At 40.1% G+C, this 21,401-nt stretch overlaps 1 protein-coding gene across 2 annotated transcripts in view; it reads right to left on the reverse strand.

Moving 5' to 3' along the window:
- The window catches only part of LOC124127629 (digestive cysteine proteinase 1-like), a 52,245-nt gene extending 44,913 nt beyond the window's left edge, over positions 1 to 7,332 (reverse strand). For both annotated transcript variants that reach the window (XM_046491018.2, XM_046491015.2), the window contains exons 1-2: positions 7,118 to 7,332; positions 6,703 to 6,800 (exon numbers count right to left, since the gene is read on the reverse strand). The gene's annotated coding sequence lies outside the window, so the exon portion shown is untranslated. The remainder of the gene's footprint in view (positions 1 to 6,702; positions 6,801 to 7,117) is intronic.
- Positions 7,333 to 21,401: the final 14,069 nt, after the last annotated feature.

Consider the following 21,401-nt stretch of genomic DNA (forward strand, 5'->3'; position numbering starts at 1 on the left):
GCTTTTATAGATTTCCGCAAAGCATACGATTTTATAAACAGAGGAATTCTATGGGAGAAACTCCGGGAACTTGATATCAAAGGCAAGATGTTCGGAGCAATATCGTCGCTCTACAAAGAAATAAAGTGTTGTGTTCGGCTAAATGGGAGACACACCCCTTGGTTCAACGTAGACAGTGGATTAAAAACAAGGTTGCCTACTCTCACCTATATTGTTGAATTTGTACATAAATGACCTCATGACTTTAATCAATAATATGGACATTGGTGTATCTACTGGAGAATGTAAAGTAGGTATTTTAGCCTATGCTGATGACATAGTACTACTGGCCGAATCTGAATGTGAGCTAAACATGTTGTTGAATTGCCTTAACAGTTGGTGTTTGAAGAACGATATGTCTGTGAACTATTCTAAATCTAAAGTTATTCATTTCCGTGGTGCAAGAGTGAAAAGAACAACCGAGGTTTTCAAGTGTGGAGATGAATATACGGAAATAACGGAGAAATATACATATCTGGGAATACTACTCACAGAGCACTTAGATTACAAGAGAATGGCTAAGGCATCAGCAAGTTCGGCTAGCAGAGCGCTAGGGCTTTTAATAGCGAAATTCAAGCTATTAGGTGGCATGGAGTTTGGGACTTTTAGGAAACTCTATGACTCAATGGTGTGGTCGGTGATTGAATACGGAGCTAACATTTGGGGTACATACAACATCTCATGCATAGAAGCTGTCCAGAACCGAGCCATGAGATACTTCCTAGGGTTGAGAAAATTTCCCCCAACAACGCTGTTTCTGGAGACATGGCCTGGGACCCGACCACAGTGCGACAGTGGGGGTCAGTCACCCGGCTATACATGCGCCATATGAGAATGGACCATCAGCGTCTCAACTACAAGATATTCAAGTGGAGTCATCAATGGGCAATAAGACGAAAATCCAACTGGACCTTCCGACTACACAAGAAGTTACAGGAATCAAGCCTAACTCACTTTATACCACTGGACAAAGTATATGGAAGTCAGTACATTGTGAATACCATCCAAGATAAGATTATGCAGCAATTTAAAAAAAATTGGAGGAACGAGGTTTCACAACAGGAAGGAAAGAGAGGAATCGACGGGAATAAGCTAAGAACATACAACAGTTTCAAGGAAGGTTACGAAACGGAGTATTATGTTCGAACCCCTATGCCGAGGAGATACAGGTCGGCTTTAGCCAAGTTCAGGAGTGGGGTGGCGCCCCTCAAAGTAGAGACTGGACGCTACACAAACACGCCCCTAGATGAAAGAATATGTCCATTTTGTGCTGTTGGTATAGAAGACGAAGAGCCACGTATTACTAAGATGTTCTAACTATGAAACCGAAAGAGAAGAACTGTTAAGAAAATGTTGTGATGTAGAAGACGATTTCAAGAATTTCGATGATCCGAGAAAAGCCAGTTTTATCCTGTCTTCCCAAGATGTGATATATTTAAGTGCCAAAACCTGCTTTAACATTTTATCTTAAAGATATGATTGCCTTTATTCTTAATTCATGGTTTTACTTTTATATGCGTTGTAGTTTATGTACCTTTTATTTATATTTTAATATGCTCTTTTTATGAAAAGTCTCTCGTAACCCTGTATAGGGTGGCTCGTTACATTTTATACTTGTATACTTTTACATATGATATGTATTTGAGATATATTTTTTCGTATTTTAAAAGTATGTATGAATCATTGTAATGAGGTGAGACTGTAATAAACTGTCTGTCTGTCTGTCTGTCTGCATTAGAAGAAAAGAACAAAGAACCTGTTTTCCTTAAAACTAAAGTTCAAGAGAGTCATTCACGCGAGGAAAAAATTAGGCATGATGTGTCATCACTGAAGGACGACCTACAACATAAGAATGTAGATATTAAAGAGCTCCAAGAAACTCTGCATACAAGAATATCAACAGTTGATAAACGAATGTCTGCTATAGATGGGAAAATAGATTGTATGAGCACCAGAAGTAAGCAATTGTACTCAGAAGCCGTAAAAAGTGCGAATCCTTATGACATGTGTGTGTGACATTTGAAAATACAGCAACAACCCAATCAGCATCTCATTGTCCAGCAATTAGTGATGGCGACCCATCTAGATCAACAAACTCAACAATCCGAGACCACAGACAAAAGCCAAACAAAGTGAGAAAGTCACGACAAGAAATACCTTGTAACCACAAGAACAATGAACCGTCCCTTACCATTACATGCGAAAGCCCCAGTGAAGAAAATCATGCAAGCCAATCAAGGACAGTCCAACTGAACGATCAGTGGAAAAAAACCTTCTCTGGGGCCTCTCGCTCTAGACAAAAGAGGCTTGTTCTGTCTTATGTAAAAGCTGACACGCCCTTTGACATTGTACAAGACGCGATCAAGGACTATGCAACACAGCGTGGTGTTACAATTAGTTATATGAAGCTTCTTAAGCATTGAGAGGGTCGAAATCCAACTTACACAATAGTGTAAATATGCCAACACAAAGTGCAAAGGCAACATTGGCCGATGAAACGTTCTGGCCTGATAATGTCAACTGTAGAGAATGGGTACCAAAACGTTCTTGGTATACATATGACAACTCAGGAGCCGAGAATGAAAAGCCATACTAATAATAAACATGCATAGTGCACTGCAACTTCTCGTTATGCTTCGAATAGCAACTTGGAACATACGAGGCATTATGCATGGTACACGTCAGGTATGTACCCAACAAGACAGTACAGATCTATTCTTTGTGACTGAACATTGGTTAAATGAACAAAATGGCTGCCTGAAGAACACTTTAAAAGATTATTTTGATGTTTACTCTAAATGCAGCTGTACCAGTACTTCTCAGTGTGGGTCAGGTGGCATAGAAACCTTCATACGTAAAGGCGATTTGTGTAGGGTTTCCGTTATCAATACATCACAAAGCCAAAATGCCATCGGAGTAAGTCAACAAATAGGTAGTAACACATTACATGTGATAGGAACTAGATTACCTTCCACAAACATCTTTGAACAGCTGGACTATGTGATGGCTAACTATTCTTACTGGAGATTTTAATGCAGATATACGATAATCTGCCGTCCAAAGAATGAGATCTCGTTGTCTTCAAAGGGTACTAAATGAACGAACCCTATATTCAGTTGTACCATTAGACGATATTACTAAGTATACGTTCTCAAACAAATGTAAAGATGTGAGAACAATGATAGACTATATGTTTGTGAGTGTTGATTATCTGAATAACGTTATTGGTTATACCATTGATACCGATATACCATATACTGTCTCAGACCATCTGCCTATCCTTCTGTGTATAACAAATGACTGTCCTAAAAAAACATATGGTGGATATAAGCTCAATTGGAAGAAAGCGTGTGATACTGATCTTATGCTGTATCGTTATGAAACTGAAAATTACTTTCGTAAAAGACATATGCAATTTGTCCCAATTCCCGACCCATAATGAATATATAGAAACGTATAATAAGTACATTACAGATGCCCTCCATGCATCTACTGCAGTAAGTATCCCATCAACGAAGTTTAAACCCAACCTCAAACCCAACTGGGAAAAAAGACAATTTGAAGTTATTACATGATGAAATGCGCAGTAAAAGACGACATTGGCAAGAGAATAGCAGATCACATGCTAAGAACGATGAGAACTTTGTTAAATATAAAGAAGCAAAGAGTAGTTTTAGAAGACAGCATCGTAGATCCAAACAATCGCTCATAGATAGCAGACTGAAAGAACTCTATGAGGCAGCTGAAATAGATGTTTTTAAATTTGCAAAACGATATAATAAAACGGGTCAAGTATACAAACTTGTTTATAAATGTAATCAAAGTAGTAAAGCGGAAGGTATTTGTGGAATCTTTGGTAAATACTTTAGAGACTTGTCAGTCCCAACCATGGAAAATAATTTTGACTGCTCTTTTGCTGATGAAGGAACATGCTCAGTCACAAATATTGAAAACAACGAAACCTCTGATGCTGATAACCATGTAACTGATAAGCATCCATTGAAGAGACCATTTACCATTACAGAGGTATTAAGTACAGTTGAAGGACTAAAAAACAATAAATCTCCAGGACCTTATTGGCTCACAAAAGAACATATTAACGTATGCGGGAAGTTCTTTATCAAAGCAATTTATGGTATTATTCAATGCTATTATTAAACATGAATATATACCCAAAGTGTACCATATTGGCGAAATCTTACCAGTACATGAGGGACGAGGAAAAAGTAAAAGTGATCCATCTAACTACAGGGGCATAACACTAACTTCAGTCCTAAGTAAGCTTTTCGAAAGAATGCTTTTCATCGGAATCGAAAACTGGACAAGCGACGATGTAGCCTTTCCTCACCCCCTACAGTTTGTATTTAGGAAAAATGCTGGTGCTGAAACGGCGGCTCTCACTCTTCTAGAAAGTATCGCATACTTTAACGAAAGGAATTCACCAGTTTATTATGCCTTCCTCGATAACGAGAAAGCCTTCGATCGTGTTTGGCTTGACGGTCTCTTTTATTAATTACATAAATTTGGTATCAATGGTAAATTATGGAGAATTCTACGGCTATCTTACAATTCTATGTACTCATGTGTTAGCTTTGCTGGCTTCAAATCTGATGTTTTCCCTGTTAAACCGGGTGTAGGCCAGGGTCGTGTCATATCAGCATGGCTCTTTACTGTTTATATAAACGATTTACTTCATGAACTAAGCAATTCTGGTTGTGGACTATGTCTCCCATGCGGACGGTGCCCAGGAATACTGTTAGCAGATGACACGACCTTGATCAGCTGTAACACAACAGGTCTTCAAATGCTCCTAAACTTTGCAGAAAATTATGGTAATAAGTGACAGTTAAAATACAATGTGTTCAAAAAGTGCTGTCCTAACTTTTGGATGTAGTAAAAAAACAGAGTCGCCTGAACATCTTTACATTGGTAAGATAAAATTACCTGTCAAAAGGCAATTGTCAATGCGGAAGTGTACATAAGTACTGTTAAAACTTCTGTAGAAAGAGTGAGTGAGTATGGTTTTACGCCGCTTTTAGCAATATTCCAGCAATATCACGGTGGGGGACACCAGAAATGGGAGAGAGACACAATTGGTTTATATCAGTACAAGGCTACATTGATCAACAAAAGCTTTTGCTCCTTGGTAAGCTATGTAATTCAAACCTAATGTATACTTTCAAACAAGTGTTTCTAGTCAGATTTGGACAGTTTAGATATAAAGCAACACTAGTTAATAAGGACAAGTGAGACACGAAATCACCTATCTTTAGCATGCTACGTCTTGTCTCCAAATATAATGTGTCTGGCGAGGTTAATGATTATATAATGTGCTCACATTTCACCAAGAAACGATTATGGTCAAAAACAATTACTTAACAATGCGCTTCTGAGCAGATTATCACTGTCTAGATATCTAACAATACGATCTGGACGAGAACATAGGTTATGGAAACTTGCCCTCGATAGACCAAAATATTTTACTTCCTTAGCTAGATCAGTTCGCTTAGGTTCAATGCCAATAGAATCAAAGGAATGTATTTGTAGAACAGTTGCGAATGATATAGTGAAACACGTTTTCATGTCATGTCAAAAGAATTTAGAAGAAAGATATATCATATTTGATAAAATCATTGATTTGCTTGATGTTAAAATATTTGTGAGAATCTGGACAGCCGATGATACCTTTCTGACTTTTCTGCTTGGCGGTTTACCTGAACAACTTGAAGATGAATTAGACTACAATGTATGGGCAGAGAGCATGATAAATATTGGTGATGCAGTTAAAAAGTGGGATGAAGTGATCCGAAGCTGCCTTTACAAAACAATGTATATATTGTAAACAAATGTAAGTTTGTAAATAGCACATGCTAACTGTCCATCTTATAACACCAATAATCAAAATGATACATATGTATATGAACTTCTTCTGACATATATGTAATATACATATGTGTGTGTGTGCACATTTATACTATAGATGTTGTCCTTTCACTGTATACCTTGTACTCTTCATGAAATGGAGGAAATAAAGAAGATCTATCCTGATGCAGGGGCAAGACGTAGTAGCCCAAAAGCGTCGTTACAAACAAAAAACATGTTGCTATCCATAAAAAGTGCCATGTATTCATGTTCTTCCAATTTCTAAATGCCTACCAGATACTTCATGAAGGTCAATACTTCACAACCACAAGACGTCCACATGTGCTTGATTGAAGCTATCAGTGTGAAAGATCTGATTTATTGGTTACCCATGTCCCAATTTTACATACACACCAATTAGTGAATAATTATATTAGACGTAATACCTTTAAGGCATGTCCCTATTCGCAACCAGGAAGACGTTAAGCAGTGTTTAGGCAATCAATACTTGTCTACAGGGAAGATGAAATGAAAACATTTGTGGCTTGTTTGTACGACGGAAACGCGGAACTTCAAACAAGGAAGTATTTAGGCCAGTGAGTACCAAGTCGTGATAACGTTTAACTGGCCTATTTCAATGTTTAAAAATACTAGAATTAATTCTATCATTAAATGTTTGACAAGAAGACGTTGTCGATACCTTGAAAAGCACGCCGAATATTCTTTCTTTGTTTCTAACAACGCCTGTATTTACTTGTAGAGGAAAATGGTAACACAATGTGGTGACATAACGCTACTTACAGACACCGGCGCGTCAGCTTCGTGTGGAAGGGTAGCCCGAAGTGATGCAGATCTTAGACGTTACCACTATGGTGAAACCCACGAGCACGGGTATGGTCCTGTGAAACCGATAATGATCATCAGAGCCAACTACCAAGGGACCATGGCACGCCACAACGAATGTAGCGTGCGCCTTAGACGGCAACCTACCCTTGTCCCAATATGTAGAAACGATAACACATTGACACATTTATTACTGTTGTGTTACCGTTGATATATTTAAATAAAATGGGACACCGATGTATAGGTGCCATTTATTGTCGTGGTGTTCACCCCGGATATGTACAGCTCATGTGCCTCATCGCCTCTAGTGATCACCGACAGTAGTGTTGCCTCCTATATTACTCGTTAAAACCGCGTACTTATAGATACCTACCTCGCTGTATACACCGAATCGTCCTCCTCAAACTTTGTGCTCTCGCTGCCGACTTCACCACTATGTTCTTCCTTGACACGTTCTAACACTCACACGATTTGGCAATCGGATAACTATGGAATCCTAGAAGTGGCATTGTCGTCCTCACAAAAACAAACAAAAAGTCTTAAAATTAACAAAAGTGCAACAATGCTAAATATGTTTTGCAATCTTCTGCCATCTTGAATGTGTGAAAAAGGCCTTGAAATGCGCGAATCGCGGCAACGCGACTATTTTGACCTTGTCGCGCTGTCGCCCTTCGGTTAAAGTCAAACATATTATTCAAAGGCGTTGCAATGCGATAACGCGACAATGCGACAAATGGTAAAATGTCCCTTCTAGGATTCCATAGATGAGACATTTGTCGTAAATCATTCAATTCAGACCAAAATTATAAATACCAAGATTCAACACGACCGCTTTTATGTTAAGAGCATGGGGCAAAATGGCAATATTGTAATCTAGTCAAACCATTGTCAAAATATTTAAAGACGTTGAACGACAGCGTAATCAATGGTATGGCTGGAAGACATTATATATTGCTTCCGATTTCCTACTGGCACGTGATGTAATTACTGGATATCAAGTTTTTTTCTGTTTCAGTTCTTATTCCACTGCCGTGTAATGTGTATGTGCTCACAAAAGACAAAACCTATTTGTGATAAGATTTACCTCTGTGCGATAGTGTTACCCATGTATCCAGCTCTACCCGACAGGTGTTATCTTCCCATATATCTACCTCTACCACACAGGGGCTATCTACCAATATATCTACCTCTACCACACAGGAGTTATCTACCAATATATCTACCTCTACCACGCAGGAGTTACCTACCCATATATCCACCTTTACCACACAGGAGTTATCTACACATATATCCACCTCTACCACACAGGGGTTATCTACCCATATATCTACCTCTACCACACAGGGGCTATCTACCAATATATCTACCTCTACCACACAGGAGTTATCTACCAATATATCTACCTCTACCACGCAGGAGTTACCTACCCATATATCCACCTTTACCACACAGGAGTTATCTACCAATATATCCACCTTTACCACACAGGTGTTATCTACCAATATATCCACCTCTACCACACAGGAGTTATCTACCAATATATCTACTTCTGCCACACAGGAGTTATCTACCGATATATCTACCTCTACAACACAGGCGTTATCTACCCATATATCTACCTCTACCACACAGGGGTTATCTACCCATATATCTACCTCTACCACACAGGGGTTATCTACCCATATATCTACCTCTACCACACCGAAGTTATCTACCCATATATCTACTTCTGCCACACAGGAGTTATCTACCCATAAATCAACCTCTACCACACAGGAGTTATCTACCCATATATCCACCTCTACCACACAGGAGTTATCTACCCATACATCTTCCTCTACCACGCAGGAGTAACCTACCCATATATCCACCTCTACCACACAGGAGTTATCTACCCATATATACGCCTCTACCACACAGGAGGTATCTACCCATATATCTACCTCTACCACACAGGGGTTATCTATCCATATATCCACCTCTACCACACAGGGGTTATCTACCAATATATCTACCTCTACCACACAGGAGTTATCTACCAATATATCTACCTCTACCACGCAGAAGTTACCTACCCATATATCCACCTCTACCACACAGGAGTTATCCACCAATATATCCACCTCTACCACACAGGGGCTATCTACCAATATATCCACCTCTACCACACAGGGGTTATCTATCCTTATATCTACCTCTACCACGCAGGAGTTCCCTACCCATATATCCACCTCTACCACACAGGAGTTATCTACCAATATATCCACCTCTACCACACAGGGGCTATCTACCAATATATCTACCTCTACCACGCAGGAGTTATCTACCAATATATCCACCTCTACCATACAGGGGCTATCTACCAATATATCCACCTCTACCACACAGGGATTATCTACCAATATATCCACCTCTACCGCACAGGGGTTATCTATCCATATATCTACCTCTACCACGCAGGAGTTTTCTAATAATGTACATGGCAGACGCATCCACACCCGTAGAAGGTACTATATGTCGTCACTTTCGAAGCTTCCGTAGATGCTTCAACAAATACATAACATATGCAGCATATATTTTCACTGGCAGAACTACCACAGAGTCGTACTGTCACCATAGCTAAATGACACTTGAATATAGGAAGTTTAATTACATGAAACTTGTTGTAATATTATCATTCTGGAAGCTCTCTTTTTTCAATAGGTGATCAACGGTTGGTTTCAACGATCTGTGTGTGACATGGACACGTGGTGTTTAGTTGCGTCATATTTATTGCAATGTGGCCACATGTGTGCTGTAACAAAGAGATGCTGTTTTATGCCAAGGCCAGCGAGGGTCATGTTGTCAAACAGGCTGTGTGATCCCATAGATCTATTGTAAACACCTGTTGTTAGTATTCGCTGTATGATGACGAAACGAAGTAAAGTCACTTCTCACCTATCAATTGTTATACTTATAAAGCAAGGATTAACTTATTTCTTACATGTGCTATTTTATCAAATTATCTATGTTGCGTGTTGGTGGAGCTTAGCACATCAACCTTTCCATCTATATATTGTCCCAGTGTTCAAGCCTACAAACAACAACTGCAATCTTCCTCTTAGTGTGCTTTGTTCCCCGCCTATACCTATACCGATCTCCTGCAGTATACAGAATGTCACGTGCATTATACAGGTTATCACATTCAACATATAGTATATTATATGCAGTAAACAGTCTATCACAAGTGAGTGAGTGAGTATGGTTTTACGCCGCTTTTAGCAATATTCCAGCAATATCACAAATGGACTTCACACATAATTCCCTTATCACCATATCACATGCAGCATACAGTACATGGAACAGGGGAGACAACAAGGGTGCCAAGCATTCCTCGCCAAAAAACAGAGAACTGGTAGGAGATTAAGAATAAATTGTTTCCTCGATATATCGTCATCACATAATTCACATACTCTAAAGCCCCCCATGGAGGCACTGTCTGGGCCTGTCCAGAGTGGGTTGCGACAGAACCCCCATCATTTATACTACTAGAGCAAGCTGACGTTCGAAGTATACTTGCGGCTGAAGCTTAAGCCATCACGTCTCGCTTTTTCTTGTAATTAAGTTAATATTATGTGTATGCTGTTAAAATGACGTTTTCTTTTCTCTCCTACTACCTAGAACCAAGATTACCAGGCTCCCATCGCACGTGACATACTGTAGGTTTTATGTGATATCCTGTATACTGCATGCGGTATACTCTATATTGCATCTGATATTCTGTATACAACATGCGATAAACTTACCCTATATTGCATATGATATACCGTATAATGCATGTGATATCTTGTATACCGCATGTGATATGGTGTATACTGCATGCGATATACTGTATACTGCATGTGATGTACTGTATATTACATGTGATGTACTGTACACTGCATGTGATATACTGTATACTGCATGTGGTGTACTGTTTACTGCATGTGATTAAATGTATACTGCATGTGATATAGTGTATACTGCATATGACAAAATGCATGTAATAGTGTATACTGCATGTGATATAGTGTATACTGCATGTAATATAGTGTTTACTGCATGTGACATACTGTATACTGCATGTGATATAGTGTATACTGCATGTGACAAAATGTATACTGCATCTGATATAGTGTATACTGCATTTGACATACTGTAAACTGCTTGTGTTATACTGCATACTGCATGTGATATAGTGTGTACGGCATGTGATTTATCATCCAAACTGGCTCCCACTGTAGATATCGCTGCAATGAAATTACATCACAATGCTTTGCAGAGCATTGTGACGTCACTGGTTACCATGACGTCACAATCAAATGACATCACTAATGGCTCTGCTACTGAAGCTGTTAGCAGTACTTTTTACACTGAAGACACTGCTAATTACTGTCTACAAATTGAAAAGTTTGAAGAATGATGTTGGATGATAAATAAAATCTCACCCGAGTGTCTTTTGATATCAAATATATCAACACTCGTTGATAAAAGTGGCAAAAATCCTCGGCAAGCCTCTGAATTCTTCCACTTTTATAAACTCGTGTTGATATATTTGATATCAAAAGACACTCGGGTGAGATTCTCTATATACTGTATACTGCATGTGACATAGTATGTACTGCATCTGATATAGTGTGTACTGCATGTGAAATTGTGCATACTGCATGTGATATGGTGTTTGCTACAGGTGATGTACTGTATACTGCATGTGATGTACTGTATACTGCATGTGTAATTACACAGGCCAGTTCATGATGTCTGTCTTACTGTGGAATTACACTGGCCAGTTTATCATGTATGTCTTACTGTGGAATTACACTGGCCAGTTTATCGTGTCTGTCTTACTGTGGAATTACACTGGCAAGTTTATCATGTCTGTCTTACTGTGGAATTACACTGGCCAGTTTATCATGTATGTCTTACTGTGGAATTACACTGGCCAGTTTATCGTGTCTGTCTTATTGTGGAATTACACTGGCCAGTTTATCGTGTCTGTCTAACTGTGGAATTACACTGGCCAGTTTATCATGTCTGTCTTACTGTGGAATTACACTGGCCAGTTTATCGTGTCTGTCTTATTGTGGAATTACACTGGCCAGTTTATCATGTCTGTCTTACTGTGGAATTACACTGGCCAGTTTATCATGTCTGTCTTATTGTGGAATTACACTGGCCAGTTTATCATGTCTGTCTTACTGTGGAATTACACTGGCCAGTTTATCATGTCTGTCTTACTGTTGATTTATACTGGCCACTTTATCATGTCTGTCTTACTGTGGAATTGCACTGGCCAGTTTATCATGTCTGTCTTACTGTGCGATTACACTGGCCAGTTTATCATGTCTGTCTTACTGTGGAAATACACTTGCAAGTTTATCGTGTCTGTCTAACTGTGGAATTGTACTGGCCAGTTTATCATGTCTGTCTTACTGTGGAATTGGACTGGCCAGTTTATCATTTCTGTCTTACTGTGGAATCGCACTGGCCAGTTTATCATGTCTGTCTTACTGTGGAATTGCACTGGCCAGCTTATCATATCAATCTCACTGTGGAATTACACTGGCCAGTTTATCATGTCTGTCTTACTGTGGGATTACAATTGCCAGTTTATCATGTATGTCTAACTGTGGAATTACACTGGCCAGTTTATCATGTCTGTCTTACGGTTGATTTACACTGGCCAGTTTATCATGTCTGTCTTACTGTGGGATTACACTGGCCAGTTTATCATGTATGTCTAACTGTGGAATTACACTGGCCAGTTTATCATGTCTGTCTTACTGTGGAATTACACTGGCCAGTTTATCGTGTCTGTCTTATTGTGGAATTACACTGGCCAGTTTATCATGTCTGTCTTACTGTGGAATTACACTGGCCAGTTTATCATGTCTGTCTTATTGTGGAATTACACTGGCCAGTTTATCATGTCTGTCTTACTGTGGAATTACACTGGCCAGTTTATCGTGTCAATCTAACTGTGGAATTGCACTGGCCAGTTTATCGTGTCTGTCTTACTGTGGGATTACACTGGCCAGTTTATCATGTCTGTCTTACTGTGGAATTACACTGGCCAGTTTATCGTGTCAGTCTAAATGTGGAATTGCACTTGCCAGTTTGTCGTGTCTGTCTTACGGTTGATTTACACTGGCCAGTTTATCATGTCTGTCTTACTGTGGGATTGCACTGGCCAGTTTATCATGTCTGTCTAACTGTGGAATTGCACTGGCCAGTTTATCGTGTTTGTCTTACTGTTGATTTACACTAGCCAGTTTATCATGTCTGTCTTACTGTGGATTTACACTGGCCAGTTTATCGTGTCTGTCTTACTGTGGAATTACACTGGCCAGTTTATCGTGCCGTCTTTTTGTGGAATTACACTGGCCAGTTCATGATGTCTGTCTTACTGTGGAATTACACTGGCCAGTTTATCATGTCTGTCTTACTGTGGAATTACACTGGCCAGTTTATCATGTCTGTCTTACTGTGGAATTACACTGGCCAGTTTATCGTGTCTGTCTTATTGTGGAATTACACTTGCCAGTTTATCATGTCTGTCTTACTGTGGAATTACACTGGCAAGTTTATCATGTCTGTCTTACTGTGGAATTACACTGGCCAGTTTATCATGTCTGTCTTACTGTGGAATTACTCTGGCCAGTTTCTTATGTCTGTCTTACTGTTGATTTATACTGGCCAGTTTATCGTGTCTGTCTTATTGTGGAATTACACTGGCCAGTTTATCATGTCTGTCTTACTGTTGATTTACACTTGCCACTTTATCGTGTCAGTCTAAATATGGAGTTGCACTGGCCAGTTTGTCGTGTCTGTCTTACGGTTGATTTACACTGGCCAGTTTATCATGTCTGTCTTACTGTTGATTTATACTGGCACGTTTATCATGCCTGTCTTACGGTTGATTTATACTGGCACGTTTATCATGTCTGCCTTACTGTGGAATTCCACTGGCCAGTTTATCGTGTCTGTCTTACTGTGGAATTACACTGGCCAGTTTATCATGTCTGTCTTACTGTGGGATTACACTGGCCAGTTTATCATGTCTGTCTTACTGTTGAATTACACTAGCCAGTTTATCGTGTCTGTCTTACGGTTGATTTACACTGCCCAGTTTATCATGTCTGTCTTACTGTGGGATTACACTGGCCAGTTTATCATGTCTGTCTTACTGTGGAATTACGCCGGCCAGTTTATCATGTCTGTCTTACTGTTGATTTATACTAGCACGTTTATCATGTCTGTCTTACTGTTGATTTATACTGGCACGTTTATCATGTCTGTCTTATTGTGGAATTACACCGGCCAGTTTATCATGCCTGACTTACTATTGATTTACACTGGCCAGTTTATCGTGTCTCTCTTACTGTGGAATTATACTGGCCAGTTTATCATGTCTGTCTTACTGTGGAATTGCACTGGCCAGTTTATCATGTCTGTCTTACTGTGGGATTACACTGGCCAGTTTATCATGTCTGTCTAACTGTGGAATTGCCCTGGCCAGTTTATCATGTCTGTCTTACTGTGGAATTACACTGGCCAGTTTATCATGTCTGTCTTACTGTGGAATTGCAATGGCCAGCTTATCGTATCTATCTCACTTTGGAATTACACTGGCCAGTTTATCATGTCTGTCTTACTGTGGGATTACACTGGCCAGTTTATCATGTCTGTCTAACTGTGGAATTGCACTGGCCAGTTTATCATGTCTGTCTTACTGTGGAATTACACTGGCCAGTTTATCATGTCTGTCTTACTGTGGGATTACACTGGCCAGTTTATCATGTCTGTCTTACTGTGGAATTACACTGGCAAGTTTATCATGTCTGTCTTACTGTGGAATTACACTGGCCAGTTTATCATGTCTGTCTTACTGTGGAATTACACTGGCCAGTTTATCATGTCTGTCTTACTGTGGAATTACACTGGCCAGTTTATCGTGCCGTCTTTTTGTGGAATTACACTGGCCAGTTCATGATGTCTGTCTTACTGTGGAATTACACTGGCCAGTTTATCATGTCTGTCTTACTGTGGAATTACACTGGCAAGTTTATCATGTCTGTCTTACTGTGGAATTACACTGGCCAGTTTATCGTGTCTGTCTTATTGTGGAATTGCACTTGCCAGTTTATCAGGTCTGTCTTACTGTGGAATTACACTGGCAAGTTTATCATGTCTGTCTTACTGTGGAATTACACTGGCCAGTTTATCATGTCTGTCTTACTGTGGAATTACTCTGGCCAGTTTCTTATGTCTGTCTTACTGTTGATTTATACTGGCCAGTTTATCGTGTCTGTCTTATTGTGGAATTACACTGGCCAGTTTATCATGTCTGTCTTACTGTTGATTTACACTTGCCACTTTATCGTGTCAGTCTAAATATGGAGTTGCACTGGCCAGTTTGTCGTGTCTGTCTTACGGTTGATTTACACTGGCCAGTTTATCATGTCTGTCTTACTGTGGGATTACACTGGCCAGTTTATCATGTCTGACTTACTGTTGATTTATACTGGCCAGTTTATCGTGTCTCTCTTACTGTGGATTTATACTGGCACGTTTATCATATCTGTCTTACTGTGGAATTACACTGGCCAGTTTATCATGTCTGTCTCAATGTGGAATTGCACTGGCGAGTTTATCATGTCTGTCTTACTGTGGAATTGCACTGGCCAGTTTATCATGTCTGTCTTACTGTGGAATTGCCCTGGCCAGTTTATCATGTCTGTCTTACTGTGGAATTGCACTGGCCAGTTTATCATGTCTGTCTTACTGTGGAATTGCACTTGCCAGTTTATCGTGTCTGTCTTAGTGTGGGATTACACTGGCCAGTTTATCATGTCTGTCTTACTGTGGAATTACACTGGCCAGTTTATCGTGTCTATCTAACTGTGGAATTGCACTGGCCAGTTTATCATGTCTGTCTTACTGTGGGATTACACTGGCCAGTTTATCATGTCTGTCTTACTGTTGATTTATACTGGCACGTTTATCATGTCTGTCTTACTGTTGATTTATACTGGCACGTTTATCATGTCTGCCTTACTGTGGAATTGCACTGGCCAGTTTATCATGTCTGTCTTACTGTGGAATTACACTGGCCAGTTTATCATGTCTGTCTTACTGTTGAATTACACTAGCCAGTTTATCATGTCTGTCTTACGGTTGATTTACACTGCCCAGTTTATCATGTCTGTCTTACTGTGGGATTACACTGGCCAGTTTATCATGTCTGTCTAACTGTGGAATTACGCCGGCCAGTTTATCATGTCTGTCTTACTGTTGATTTATACTAGCACGTTTATCATGTCTGTCTTACTGTTGATTTATACTGGCACGTTTATCATGTCTGTCTTATTGTGGAATTGCACCGGCCAGTTTATCATGCCTGACTTACTATTGATTTACACTGGCCAGTTTATCGTGTCTCTCTTACTGTGGAATTATACTGGCCAGTTTATCATGTCTGTCTTACTGTGGAATTGCACTGGCCAGTTTATCATGTCTGTCTTACTGTGGAATTGCACTGGCCAGTTTATCATGTCTGTCTTACTGTGGAATTACACTGGCAAGTTTATCATGTCTGTCTTACTGTGGAATTGCCCTGGCCAGTTTATCATATCTCTCTTACTGTGGAATTGCACTGGCCAGTTTATCATGTCTGTCTTACTGTGGAATTGCACTTGCCAGTTTATCGTGTCTGTCTTAGTGTGGGATTACACTGGCCAGTTTATCATGTCTGTCTTACTGTGGAATTACACTGGCCAGTTTATCGTGTCTATCTAACTGTGGAATTGCACTGGCCAGTTTATCATGTCTGTCTTACTGTTGATTTATACTGGCACGTTTATCATGTCTATCTTATTGTGGAATTGCACTGGCACGTTTATCATATCTGTCTTACTGTGGAATTACACTGGCCAGTTTATCATGTCTGTCTCACTGTGGAATTGCACTGGCGAGTTTATCATGTCTGTCTTACTGTGGAATTGCACTGGCCAGTTTATCATGTCTGTCTTACTGTGGAATTACCCTGGCCAGTTTATCATGTCTGTCTTACTGTGGAATTGCACTGGCCAGTTTATCATGTCTGTCTTACTGTGGAATTGCACTTGCCAGTTTATCGTGTCTGTCTTAGTGTGGGATTACACTGGCCAGTTTATCATGTCTGTCTTACTGTGGAATTACACTGGCCAGTTTATCGTGTCTATCTAACTGTGGAATTACACTGGCCAGTTTATCATGTCTGTCTTACTGTGGGATTACACTGGCCAGTTTATCATGTCTGTCTTACTGTGGAATTACACTGGCCAGTTTATCGTGTCAGTCTAAATGTGGAATTGCACTGGCCAGTTTGTCGTGTCTGTCTTACGGTTGATTTACACTGGCCAGTTTATCATGTCTGTCTTACTGTTGATTTATACTAGCACGTTTATCATGTCTGTCTTACTGTTGATTTATACTGGCACGTTTATCATGTCTGTCTTATTGTGGAATTACACCGGCCAGTTTATCATGCCTGACTTACTATTGATTTACACTGGCCAGTTTATCGTGTCTCTCTTACTGTGGAATTGCACTGGCCAGTTTATCGTGTCTCACTTACTGTGGATTTATACTGGCCAGTTTATCATGTCTGTCTTACTGTGGAATTGCACTGGCCAGTTTATCATGTCTGTCTTACTGTGGGATTACACTGGCCAGTTTATCATGTCTGTCTTACTGTTGATTTATACTGGCACGTTTATCATGTCTGTCTTACTGTTGATTTATACTGGCACGTTTATCATGTCTGTCTTACTGTGGAATTGCACTGGCCAGTTTATCGTGTCTGTCTTACTGTGGAATTACACTGGCCAGTTTATCATGTCTGTCTTACTGTGGGATTACACTGGCCAGTTTATCATGTCTGTCTTACTGTTGAATTACACTGGCCAGTTTATCGTGTCTGTCTTACGGTTGATTTACACTGGCCAGTTTATCATGTCTGTCTTACTGTGGGATTACACTGGCCAGTTTATCATGTCTGTCTAACTGTGGAATTACACTGGCCAGTTTATCATGTCTGTCTTACTGTTGATTTATACTAGCACGTTTATCATGTCTGTCTTACTGTTGATTTATACTGGCACGTTTATCATGTCTGTCTTACTGTGGAATTACACTGGCCAGTTTATCATGTCTGTCTTACTGTGGAATTGCACTGGCACGTTTATCATGTCTGTCTTACTGTGGAATTGCACTGGCCAGTTTATCATGTCTGTCTTACTTTGGAATTGCACTGGCCAGTTTATCATGTCTGTCTTATTGTGGAATTACACCGGCCAGTTTATCATGCCTGACTTACTATTGATTTACACTGGCCAGTTTATCGTGTCTCTCTTACTGTGGAATTATACTGGCCAGTTTATCATGTCTGTCTTACTGTGGAATTGCACTGGCCAGTTGATCATGTCTGTCTTACTGTGGAATTGCACTGGCCAGTTTATCATGTCTGTCTTACTGTGGAATTACACTGGCAAGTTTATCATGTCTGTCTTACTGTGGAATTACACTGGCCAGTTTATCGTGTCTGTCTTACTGTGGAATTGCACTGGCACGTTTATCATGTCTGTCTTACTGTGGAATTGCACTGGCCAGTTTATCATGTCTGTCTTACTTTGGAATTGCACTGGCCAGTTTATCATGTCTGTCTTACTGTGGGATTACACTGGCCAGTTTATCATGTCTGTCTTACTGTGGAATTACACTGGCCAGTTTATCGTATCAGTCTAACTGTGGAATTGCACTGGCCAGTTTGTCGTGTCTGTCTTACTGTTGATTTATACTGGCACGTTTATCATGTCTGTCTTACTGTTGATTTATACTGGCACGTTTATCATGTCCATCTTATTGTGGAATTGCACTGGCCAGTTTATCATGCCTGACTTACTGTTGATTTATACTGGCCAGTTTATCGTGTCTCTCTTACTGTGGATTTATACTGGCACGTTTATCATATCTGTCTTACTGTGGAATTACACTGGCCAGTTTATCATGTCTGTCTCACTGTGGAATTGCACTGGCGAGTTTATTATGTCTGTCTTACTGTGGAATTGCACTGGCCAGTTTATCATGTCTGTCTTACTGTGGAATTGCACTTGCCAGTTTATCGTGTCTGTCTTACTGTGGGATTACACTGGCCAGTTTATCATGTCTGTCTTACTGTGGAATTACACTGGCCAGTTTATCGTGTCTATCTAACTGTGGAATTGCACTGGCCAGTTTATCATGTCTGTCTTAATGTGGGATTACACTGGCCAGTTTATCATGTCTGTCTTACTGTGGAATTACACTGGCCAGTTTATCGTGTCAGTCTAAATGTGGAATTGCACTGGCCAGTTTGTCGTGTCTGTCTTACGGTTGATTTACACTGGCCATTTTATCATGTCTGTCTTACTGTTGATTTATACTAGCACGTTTATCATGTCTGTCTTTCTGTTGATTTATACTGGCACGTTTATCATGTCTGTCTTATTGTGGAATTACACCGGCCAGTTTATCATGCCTGACTTACTATTGATTTACACTGGCCAGTTTATCGTGTCTCTCTTACTGTGGAATTGCACTGGCCAGTTTATCGTGTCTCACTTACTGTGGATTTATACTGGCCAGTTTATCATGTCTGTCTTACTGTGGAATTGAACTGGCCAGTTTATCATGTCTGTCTTACTGTGGAATTGCACTGGCCAGTTTATCATGTCTGTCTTACTGTGGAATTACTCTGGCCAGTTTCTTATGTCTGTCTTACTGTTGATTTATACTGGCCAGTTTATCGTGTCTGTCTTATTGTGGAATTACACTGGCCAGTTTATCATGTCTGTCTTACTGTTGATTTACACTTGCCACTTTATCGTGTCAGTCTAAATATGGAGTTGCACTGGCCAGTTTGTCGTGTCTGTCTTACGGTTGATTTACACTGGCCAGTTTATCATGTCTGTCTTACTGTGGGATTACACTGGCCAGTTTATCATGTCTGACTTACTGTTGATTTATACTGGCCAGTTTATCGTGTCTCTCTTACTGTGGATTTATACTGGCACGTTTATCATATCTGTCTTACTGTGGAATTACACTGGCCAGTTTATCATGTCTGTCTCAATGTGGAATTGCACTGGCGAGTTTATCATGTCTGTCTTACTGTGGAATTGCACTGGCCAGTTTATCATGTCTGTCTTACTGTGGAATTGCCCTGGCCAGTTTATCATGTCTGTCTTACTGTGGAATTGCACTGGCCAGTTTATCATGTCTGTCTTACTGTGGAATTGCACTTGCCAGTTTATCGTGTCTGTCTTAGTGTGGGATTACACTGGCCAGTTTATCATGTCTGTCTTACTGTGGAATTACACTGGCCAGTTTATCGTGTCTATCTAACTGTGGAATTGCACTGGCCAGTTTATCATGTCTGTCTTACTGTGGGATTACACTGGCCAGTTTATCATGTCTGTCTTACTGTTGATTTATACTGGCACGTTTATCATGTCTGTCTTACTGTTGATTTATACTGGCACGTTTATCATGTCTGCCTTACTGTGGAATTGCACTGGCCAGTTTATCATGTCTGTCTTACTGTGGAATTACACTGGCCAGTTTATCATGTCTGTCTTACTGTTGAATTACACTAGCCAGTTTATCATGTCTGTCTTACGGTTGATTTACACTGCCCAGTTTATCATGTCTGTCTTACTGTGGGATTACACTGGCCAGTTTATCATGTCTGTCTAACTGTGGAATTACGCCGGCCAGTTTATCATGTCTGTCTTACTGTTGATTTATACTAGCACGTTTATCATGTCTGTCTTACTGTTGATTTATACTGGCACGTTTATCATGTCTGTCTTATTGTGGAATTGCACCGGCCAGTTTATCATGCCTGACTTACTATTGATTTACACTGGCCAGTTTATCGTGTCTCTCTTACTGTGGAATTATACTGGCCAGTTTATCATGTCTGTCTTACTGTGGAATTGCACTGGCCAGTTTATCATGTCTGTCTTACTGTGGAATTGCACTGGCCAGTTTATCATGTCTGTCTTACTGTGGAATTACACTGGCAAGTTTATCATGTCTGTCTTACTGTGGAATTGCCCTGGCCAGTTTATCATATCTCTCTTACTGTGGAATTGCACTGGCCAGTTTATCATGTCTGTCTTACTGTGGAATTGCACTTGCCAGTTTATCGTGTCTGTCTTAGTGTGGGATTACACTGGCCAGTTTATCATGTCTGTCTTACTGTGGAATTACACTGGCCAGTTTATCGTGTCTATCTAACTGTGGAATTGCACTGGCCAGTTTATCATGTCTGTCTTACTGTTGATTTATACTGGCACGTTTATCATGTCTATCTTATTGTGGAATTGCACTGGCACGTTTATCATATCTGTCTTACTGTGGAATTACACTGGCCAGTTTATCATGTCTGTCTCACTGTGGAATTGCACTGGCGAGTTTATCATGTCTGTCTTACTGTGGAATTGCACTGGCCAGTTTATCATGTCTGTCTTACTGTGGAATTACCCTGGCCAGTTTATCATGTCTGTCTTACTGTGGAATTGCACTGGCCAGTTTATCATGTCTGTCTTACTGTG

The sequence above is a fragment of the Haliotis rufescens genome, unplaced genomic scaffold (genome assembly GCF_023055435.1).
Source record: "Haliotis rufescens isolate VD_foot unplaced genomic scaffold, xgHalRufe1.0.p SCAF_5, whole genome shotgun sequence".
Taxonomy (NCBI): domain Eukaryota; kingdom Metazoa; phylum Mollusca; class Gastropoda; order Lepetellida; family Haliotidae; genus Haliotis; species Haliotis rufescens.